General features: G+C 41.0%; 1 pseudogene; it reads left to right on the forward strand.

The window, feature by feature from the left end:
• Nucleotides 1-7,834: 7,834 nt before the first annotated feature.
• Nucleotides 7,835-9,188, forward strand: LOC108257826 (actin, cytoskeletal-like; annotated as a pseudogene).
• The last annotated feature ends 1,478 nt before the right edge of the window (nt 9,189-10,666 follow it).

Raw genomic sequence — 10,666 nt, forward strand, 5'->3', positions numbered from 1 at the left:
TAACACAAATCGAGCCCCATTTTCCTGAAAATAAAAAAGTACATGATACTAATTAAGATCCTACTTACCTGAGAACACAAAAAAAACATAAAAAAATAATAAATAAGCCTACTTACCTGGTTCCAATCTCCCCAAGAGTCCTCTCACACCTAAAAAACATAGAAAAAAGGTCCAATTCGATCAATTCAGATCCACAACAAATCTACTAACACACGTACACATATATATTAAAAAGGAGAAGACACTTAAACCATGGTTTGGCCAGAGAGAGACGGTTGGACTATGGTCACACGCGGACGCAAACGTGCCGTCCAGAGCATGGCTCGGCCTACGCCCCGTTACCACCGCGACATAGAGCGCCGCGCACAGGCGGAAAGAGTGCTCTCCTACGCGGAGATGGTCAAATACGGAGGCCGTAGGAGCACGGCCCCTACTCACTATCGTGACTTTGATCGTCGGCCCGACAGGCCGCAATCTTTTGAACCCCGGGCCCGTTCGAGGCCCTGTACCTCGGGGCCTCAGTATATGGTGCGCTCGCACCCCAAGAACAAAAAATCACATCACCGGCAGAACCAAAAGCCGAAACGGTCTACGGACCCTCACATCGACTCGGTCCGCACGTCGTTCAAGATCATAAAATTGAAACATCACATGAACAATATATGCCAAGGGCAGCCTCCTGCGATCGGCGAGATTGTAAAATACCTATCGGAGGTAATCAAACCGGCTTTGCCAAACGCCGCCACGCAAGCCCTCATTGAGGACAATGCAAAAAAGTGGGCTCAGAACACCATTGATATTCTGAATAGCCACTACACGAAAGCGTTGTCCGAAGAGGGGAACAAGCTCGAACGCATCGGATGCGAAGGGTTTCACCGTTCCTTCGACAAAGCCGCCCAGTGGGCCGAACGTACCTTCGGTACAAAACTCAAGCGCCAGACGGTCGACGAGGCCAAAGAGTACGCGGAGATGACGGTAGCTCCGCTGAACCTCGAGACTCTGTTCGAAAGCTCAGAGGCCGAACAGGAGTCTGAAACATCCGCCCCGCAGAGAAAACAAACGAGGTCCACGATGACTGACCCTCAGAGCGATGTGTCCTCCGTCGACCACGAGGACGCGGGCAGCCTTCCGGACATTTCTCTTAACTGCCCGGCCTCCCCGCGAGTACGACACGCTCCCAGCGTCCGCCCAAACTCCTGTACCAGACAGGAAAATCATCCTATCCCTATCAGGGACCGCGAACGGGCCAGTTCCGACGCACGAAGGGGAATCCGGGTCACTCCACTACAGCCCGACAGGCTCAACAAAGACTCAATCCCACCGGGAGGCACAAGAAAAATGACACACGGCATGCTCACACGACATGACCCCGAAAATATACTCACTGAGTCCGAGGGAACTGGAGAAAAAAACAAAAGAGAAAAAGAATGGTGGGAATGGACCGGCTGACATGGGGGTGAAACCCAGTGGAGTGAGCGACATTAGATGGACAGTGCATACAGGTTAGCGCCTACCCTGGCCCCTAACCCTAACCCTAAAACCCTAACCCTAACCTTAACCCTAACCCTAACCTTAACCCTAACCCTAACCCCCTAACCCTAACCCTAACCTTAACCCTAACCCTAACCTTAACCCTAACCCTAACCCCCTAACCCTAACCCTAAAACCCTAACCCTAACCTTAACCCTAACCCTAACCCCCTAACCCTAACCCTAACCCCCTAACCCTAACCCTAACCCCCTAACCCTAACCCTAACCGCTAACCCTAACCCTAACCCCCTAACCCTAACCCTAACCCCCCTAACCCTAACCCCCCTAACCCTAACCCTAACCCCCCTAACCCTAACCCTAACCCCCTAACCCCAACCCTAACCCTAACCCCCCTAACCCTAACCCTAACCCCCTAACCCTAACCCCCTAACCCTAACCCCCCTAACCCTAACCCTAACCCACCCTAACCCTAACACCCTAACCCTAACACCCTAACCCTAACCCTAACCCCTAACCCTAACCCTAACCCCCTAACCCTAACCCCTAACCCTAACCCCCCTAACCCTAACCCCTAACCCTAACCCCTAACCCTAACCCCCTAACCCTAACCCCCCTAACCCTAACCCCTAACCCTAACCCCCCTAACCCTAACCCCTTACCCTAACCGTCCTAACCCTAACCCTGACCCTGACCCTAACCCCTAACCCTAACCCTAACCCTGACCCTAACCCCTAACCCTAACCCCCTAACCCTAACCCCCTAACCCTAACCCCCTAACCCTAACCCCCCTTAACCCTAACCCTAACCCCCTAACCCTAACCCCCCTAACCCTAACCCCTAACCCTAACCCCCTAACCCTAACCCTCTAACCCTAACCCTAACCCCCCCTAACCCTAACCCCCTAACCCTAACCGCTAACCGCTAACCCTAACCCCAACCCCCTAACCCTAACCCCCTAACCCTAACCCTCTAACCCTAACCCTCTAACCCTAACCCCCTAACCCTAACCCTCTAACCCTAACCCTCTAACCCCCCCTAACCCTAACCCCCCTAACCCTAACCCCCTAACCCCCTAACCCCCTAACCCTAACCCTAACACCCTAACCCTAACCCCCTAACCCTAACCCCTAACCCCCCTAACCCTAACCCCCTAACCCTAACACCCTAACCCTAACCCCCTAACCCCCTAACCCTAACACCCTAACCCTAACCCCCTAACCCCCTAACCCTAACCCCCTAACCCTAACCCCCCTAACCCTAACCCCCTAACCCTAACCCCCTAACCCTAACCCCCTAACTCTAATCCTAACCCTGACCCCCCTAACCCTAGCCCTAGCCCTGACCCTAACCCTTATTTTGATTAGGGTCAGTATCTCAACTTGATGCAGCGGGTTCGTAATGAAACTGCCAAATTTGTTCATGAGCACCAGCGCTCATGTTCATTCTCATCACTGCTCCTATGCAATTTCATGTGTTCCCTAGGTGGCCACATCTATTTCACTCGAAAATATCCACAAATAGGGAAGATCACAAAGATGAAGGTAATGTACACAATTATTACATGACAACGATAATTATCATGAGCGGGGCAAAAAGGGAGAGAGAGATTAATAGTAATATCATGTCTTAGTTCTTACCCCACTCTTGGCTAACTACTACAAGTGTAGACCTGGAACAGAATACCGCTACTGGGAAATTGCCATTCCCGAGTTTGGACACACAAGGGCATTCAAGCTCCATCCAGCACAACGCCGCCTGAAATAGAAGGGAGAGTTGGGCGATTTTACACAGACACAGCTAATCAGCATTATTACTGTGAATTGTATAGTTTTCACATATCGAGGACAATACATGGAGCTTCTGAACTGTTTAACAGCACCATTATCATTACCATTATTATCATCATCATCATCATCATCATTATTACTACTATCTTTTTAAAGAACATAAGAAATAATACATCCAGATATCTGCACAACTAATTTGTGACAATGTCCATTCTTAAACATGCTACATAAACAAAATGAAAAGGTTAGATGATTAATGATTAAATTAAACTCCAGTCAAATGAATACAGAGGCATGCTCAGACATCACATTTAAAAACTCGAGATCCGCGGCATCATAAAGGGAACAACCGTCATGCATACCATCAACATAGGTCTAGAACTCTGAATGTGATGTCGTAACAGACCTTATGGCTCGCTTCTCCGATTTCACTATATATGTCTGTGTGTGCGCCGGGGAGACCAACAGAAACAGACGGTGTAAGTCTCTTATTACATTAACATTCTATCTTATACATAGCAGTATATTTATCAACATAATAAAGTACACACCTTATTTTCTAATATAATATTAACATAGTAATCTTCACTATTTCTGGATATTCTCGACTGAAATAGATGAGGCCACCTACAGATAGCATTAAGTTACATAGGAGCAGCGATGAGAATATAAAATGTATTTCTAATGTTATTAGAAATTTCGAACATAAAGGTAATGTATAGCATACATTATTACATTACAACAATAATTATTATGAACGAGTTAAAAAAGGAGAGAGAGATTAATAGTAATATCATATCATATTACTTACCCAGAACACCGCTAATGGGAAATTGACATTCCCGAGGGTGGACACATGAGGGCAGCCAAGCTCCATCCAGCACAACACCGCCTGAAACAGAACGTACAAAATGTAAAAAATAAATAAATAAATAACCCCCGTAAAATTTACGGTTAGGAACTGGCAGCTGTGGTTGCCAGAAAAAAGTATTTGTGTAAAATAAATTTTGTAAATATAACAAGAACACCCAGAAATGGTATGAAAAGCAAATGCACTTTTAATTTTAATTCCACAAACATAGTAAATATATACTTTGGACAACCATATTCTTCTCCTTAAAACAGCAGTACAAAAATGTACTCCATGTTGGCTTCAACTTGAACAAATATTTTGAATTATTACCATCTTTACCAGAAAGCAACGCATTCAATAACCTGAACAAGACAACACACCATTCTATTAACAGAATGGATTACTCATCAACCAAATGCCTGGAAAGCATAAACATACAGTTTTTTTTACAATATCAGATGCTCAAAACAAAACTTCCTTGCTATTGCCTGCTTGCTCTGTGGTTTATGTTGAAAGTAGGATGTTGCTTTCAGAGCAGGTAATGATGCTTTTGTTTTAGATTCACTTCTGGAAAGGCTGTTTTTCTAGACTCCAAGTATTCTTGGATAAGAACATACAAATAAGCAACCTGTGACACTGAAGTTTACTGAGCACAGTTCAGTTCAACAATGTCCTTTAGCTATAGAGTTAATTGCCAAACCTCATCTGCAGGATTCAGCACTATGACCGATTATAACAGGTATAAGCCATAAAAAATTCCAATTCTGAATGGCCTGACCAGCTTAGGTCCGTATGTGTACTGACCTCACAAGGTTTTGTGAACGCATCAGAGCCATTACAGTTGGACTGCCTGATTCGACGGTTAAGAATTGGGTAACTGAACCACTTCTTCATAACAAAGTACTTGATGTAAACAGCAACATCATAAGACAACACACTTTCAAAAATATCGTGACTGAGGCAAGCCGGCAAGCCAGTCAAAGTTATTGCATTTTTATTATTTTTCTCTTTTGCAAAATAAAAACCATAAAAAATTAGTTTATTTTGAAATTATAAAAAACAAATGATTAAAAACTGAGATTTCAAATACTATTTACTGTACTTGATAGAAATAATGATCTGTCTCATAGTACATTTGGTTTTACATGTGTAACTCCTATAATGTATGTTATTGCATTTTAATCTTATATATATATATATATATATATATATATATATATATATATATATATATATATATATATATATATATATATATATATATATAAACCCTTGATTATTTTCAAAACAGAGTTGTCGTTGATAAGAAGAATGGAGTATAATATAGTGTGAATGATAAAAATTTATTTCATTTCTATTTACAGAAATTCTTTAAGCAATAAGAACAGCATTTTGCTGTAGTTGCTAAGACTAACCCTTGGTTTTATATGGCAAAATAAGTTTATATGTGTAGTAAAAAGGTCTATATTTAATAATATATATGCTATTAAAAAAAAAAAAACTATCCACACTATATCCTAATACTGCAATAAGTTAGATATCCTGTGAAGTAGACGACTATACACTTAGTAGAATCTTATACAGTTACCCAGGTCATGCACTTTTTAGACGGTCCCTTACTGACTCCATTACAATAAAGCGCTGATGACCTGCGTTTCCCAGAGATTGGCTTCCGCGGGCTTTAACGGGAGAAAATTAGAAAATATATTCTGTTGTATTGGTTCTATGTCCACTCAATACACATCATTAAGACAATACACATTATGTCATTTTTTGTGTTTATTTCTTGAGAAATAGAAGAGACAAGCTCGAATGTGCAGCGAATGTCCAATATAAACCCAATTTTAAGGCGGTGCGCGGGGATTACAAATCTGAGGGCACGGTTTAAACATGGCTGTTTGTTTGTTTTTTCTTACCTGACACTATGAGGTCTCCGTATGGCTCCGTATAGGGCTGTTATGGCGCAGATAAAAATGGCTCTTAAATGCTGCGTATTTGGAAAAGGACTGTTTGCAACCAACTGCAACATATTTGGAAAATGGTTCGTTGCGATGCAGTCTGCAGTACAGCACATGTTCCCTCACACCTTGCACTGTTAAACTATAAAAGCAGCAAGTGTACATTTTAATATATATTCAAAACTTACTCACACTGAACGCAACCAATAACCAATACGAGATATCGTTTAAACAAGAAGTTTGCCTCGCCTCGCTACACCACGACAAACTGCTAAACTGTAGCGTTACAAACGTTTCAAAAGAAAAAAGTCAGAGCGAATTCGTTGATTTCCAATGTGTAAGGTTATATATTAAAAGGATAAAACGTTCTCTCTATACAGCCAACAGGTCCGTGTAATATGAGTTACTATGATATTAAGATAAATGTTATACTATGAAAATAAAAAATAAATGGTTTACAACACAAAAGCTGTATTCAAATAACTAAAACAATTACTGAACTTGAACTTTACAAAATGTGTTTATTTGTGCTCACCAGACAGATTTCGTGTGAAATGAGTTTTTTTCTCTCTCTCTCTCTCTCTCTCTTTTCCTTTCTCCTCAGCTCGGCGTGGTCTGTGCGTTGCTTGTTTGTTTGTTCTAGAAAAGTCGCCATATCAAGCGTAAGGCGCCAGCGCACGTGACGCAACGTCTTAAGCGCTGATTGGACACAAAAGGCAATAACTTTAAAACATAAACTGAATGTTAAAAATATGCTTTCTTTATATTATGCAGTGTCGGGCACATATTGGACAACTGAAAAGCCAATAAAAAATAAAATTAGGACTGAGCTTCAAAACATAAATTTATGCTTTTTAACATATTATTTTATTAATATAATGCAATGCCATATACATGCAATACGATGCATATAGCCAATAAAATAAAGACTAGACTTTAAAACATGTCACAGATTGCATTTTATATCAATTTAATAATAATTCCATAACACTGCATTAGTTTTTATTTGTAAAGTCTTTGGAGTCATCACTTATAATAACAGATCATAACTTATAATCATGAACACTCTTCAAGTTAAGTCCTTTCTGAATCTAAAGGAGTCATTGAAATCTAAATGATCATGTAATTAATGGGAGAGACCAGGACAAGCCTAAAATGGTTTATTTTCATAGAGGTACACATATTCTTGTTGACCGTATGGTTGTGATTTATTGTTAAAAAAAACACAAGGAGAAAAAACAGTTCAGAGAGCATGCATCTGTAGTAAACACAGTAATTGACTGTTTAGTGTACTTTACTGTTGTTTTAAGGGTTTTTATGGTAAAATAGTGCAGTTTTTACAAAGCAATAATGCAAAAAGGATAAAATTTTTCTTGTATTTACATTAACAGTATTTAAATACTGTTAATGTAAATAAATACATTAACATGTGAATAAATGAGTCCTCCTGAGAAAAAATGGTTACGGTACACTTAGGACTTCCTAAGACACTGTTTTTGTTCCCTAAGGTACAGGTTAAATGTGTCCTCAAGGATTGACTATTGTGAAACAGGGCAAAATAACTGCCTTTATATTCTATTTTTTTACCCCCTGCACATCCAAAACCTGTGCCATAAAAGAGTTGTAGCTTGGCTTTTAAAAGAATTTATTTACACTGCTAATTTGCAGTGTAAATAACCCTTGTTTTTCTTTCGGTACAGCAAATCTTTCCTTTAACATGATTGTCTTGCTTTTTACAGGGTGTGATGGTTGGTATGGGACAGAAGGACAGCTATGTTGGTGACGAGGCTCAGAGCAAAGAGGTATCCTGACCCTGAAGTACCCCATTGAGCACGGTATTGTCACCAACTGGGATGACATGAAGATCTGGCATCATAACTTCTACAGCAAGCTGCGTGTTGCCCCTGAGGAGCACCCCATCCTGCTTACTGACGCTTTCCTGAACCCCAAAGCCAACAGAGAAAAGATGACCCAGGTTGGGTTAACGTTTGAAACTACTTGAATCTGCCTTTCAGTTGACCGTTTTAAACCTATTACTTTTCTCCTTAAGTTCATCCACTTCATTCACTTTCTCCAGGCTTCATCTCCTCTGAACTCCTGAGTTTCTCATCTGTTGGAACCAGCAGGTTATTTTATGCTTCTCACGCTCCAATTCTGACTTGTCTTTATTCTAACTAACCGCATGGCCCATAGTGACAACCTAATAGAACAAAACGGGGATTAAACCTTCCTTTTCTCATTCCAGATCACGTCCAAGACCTTCAACGCCCCAGCCATGTACGTTGCCGTCCAGGCTGTGCTGTCCCTGTACGCCTCCGGTCGTACCACTGGTATTGTGATGGACTCTGGTGATGGTGTGACCCACACTGTGCCCATCCACAAAGGTTATGCCCTTCCCCGTGCCATCCTCAGTCTGGACTTGGCTGGCCGTGACCTGACTGACTACCTCATAAAGATCCTGACCGAGAGAGGCCACGGCTTCACTACCACAGCCAGGAGAGAAATTGTCTGTGACATCAAGGAGAAGCTCTGCAAGTAAGTCTGCAGGTTAAACTATAGCTGTGTTATGTTAAAATGACACTTACAATGTGTGAAAAATACACTCTTTCATCTTCTCAGCATTGTTTAATGATAAATGTCTGGAGTTTTCAGCATAGGAGTGCAGCTTGGTGTCAATTAGAAACCTTATGTCTCAATTATTTCAGCATTTAAATTTTTGTGATCACCTTGCACGCACATGCACACGCACACATACCTGCATTGTTGCAGGTTTGCCAGAATTTTTATTATATATTATATTGTTTTATAAACACAATACAATCTTCAATTCAATCCCAAGATTTGCATTTGTTCATTATGTGAAAAGTCCTTAAAAATATTTAAATAATGTCACACCAAGGACTTTTACTGCTGCACATGATATAATTGGAAGAACAAGTTGAAACCACTCACTTTGAAAATATCCATTTCGAACCCCAACAGGACATGACATTTTTTTAAGATACTTGGCATCCTGGACTCAAATATCAACAGATATTAAATGAAAACCTGACTGCCTCTGCTGGAAAGCTTAAAATGGGCCGTGGTTGGATCTTCCAGCAGGACTATGATCCAAAAACATACATCAAAATCAATACAAAAATAGTTCACTTGCCACAAACGCAAGTCCCATCCCAGTCCCCTGACTTGAAACTCATCGAAAACCTGCGGGGTGAACTGAAGAGGAGAGTCCACCAGCGTGGACCTCAAAATGTGAAGGATCTGGAGAGATTCTGTATGGAGGAATGGTCTCAGGTCCCTTGCCATGTATTCTCCAACCTCATCAGGCATTATAGAAGACTCAGAGCTGTTGGCAAAGGGAGGTAGCACAAAGTATTGACTAAAAGCATGCCAATATTTGTTGCACATCAATATTTAACAAATATGTTTCTTTTGTTTTCCATCCATGAGAGCAGAGTATTTTTGTGATAATTGAAGCTCTTGACTTGTATCTGCATGAGGTTGAGGTTTAAGGTTGCAGGAAAATGACTCAACAGGTGGAGTCTCTCACACTTACTCACACACACAGACAGAGACACAGACACACATGTACACGCTCATTAGAAGCAGGGGCGTAGAATCCACGGGGGACGTGTCCCCTGCACTTTTAATAAAACGTAAACTCGTCCCCCGCACTTTTTTCACTGGCCATGGCCAATTTGTCGACATTTGATCGCTATAGGTGTACGTGTCTATGTCTTTTTACGTGACCTGCCATTGCCCTGACAATTGGTCACTCATGTCACGTGTCACGCTCATGCAGTTCACGATGAACTCAAAGTGGCAAAAAAACATTCACTCCTTTTTTTTATTAAGTCAAGCAGTGTAAGTTTTTTTGGCATTAGGTATTCATGTTGCACAATGATGAATAATTTGCTACATATTTCGTTTTAATTGCTGCCGATTTCCACTGGTGAATAATTGGCAAGATTTGATGTTAATATTGGCCTACCCGCAGTCCTGTACAAACATGTGCTTATTTTCAAACTCTTTTGCAATGCCTTTTATTTTTATTACAGATGTTTTCTGTATCTGTTATCCGAGCCCTTCACATTAGAATAAGATGGTGAATTGTTGATGTTGAATTAGGATTTGCATGGATTACACATGTCTGAATCAGGCAGCGTTGCATGTTCAATAATGGTTTCTTTTACTATTTATATAACGTTATTGTACTGATTTAAGGTCTCCTTACAGTGACATTTTTGTTAGTTTAGTTTAATTAAATTCTCTTTGCAATAGTGTGATTTGAGTGACTTATTTCTTTTCAAAGATGGCTTTGGACCTCCATTTGTGGGAACAGTTATGCTATGATGGTTGGACTGCAATTGCTATTATAGCCTTAACACTGCAATTACCACAGTTTTACACTCAAGTTTCCTTCACTGAACAGTGGAGAAGTTCAACAAAACAGACTTCATGTAAAAATTGTAATGAATTTCCCTGGTTACACAACTGCACAATTTGAGCATGTAGTATCAGCACATTTATAGAAGGGGTGCATTTATTTATAATCACAATATCCAGTGTCACCCAGA

Source organism: Ictalurus punctatus, chromosome 25 (assembly GCF_001660625.3).
Source record: "Ictalurus punctatus breed USDA103 chromosome 25, Coco_2.0, whole genome shotgun sequence".
Classification (NCBI taxonomy): domain Eukaryota; kingdom Metazoa; phylum Chordata; class Actinopteri; order Siluriformes; family Ictaluridae; genus Ictalurus; species Ictalurus punctatus.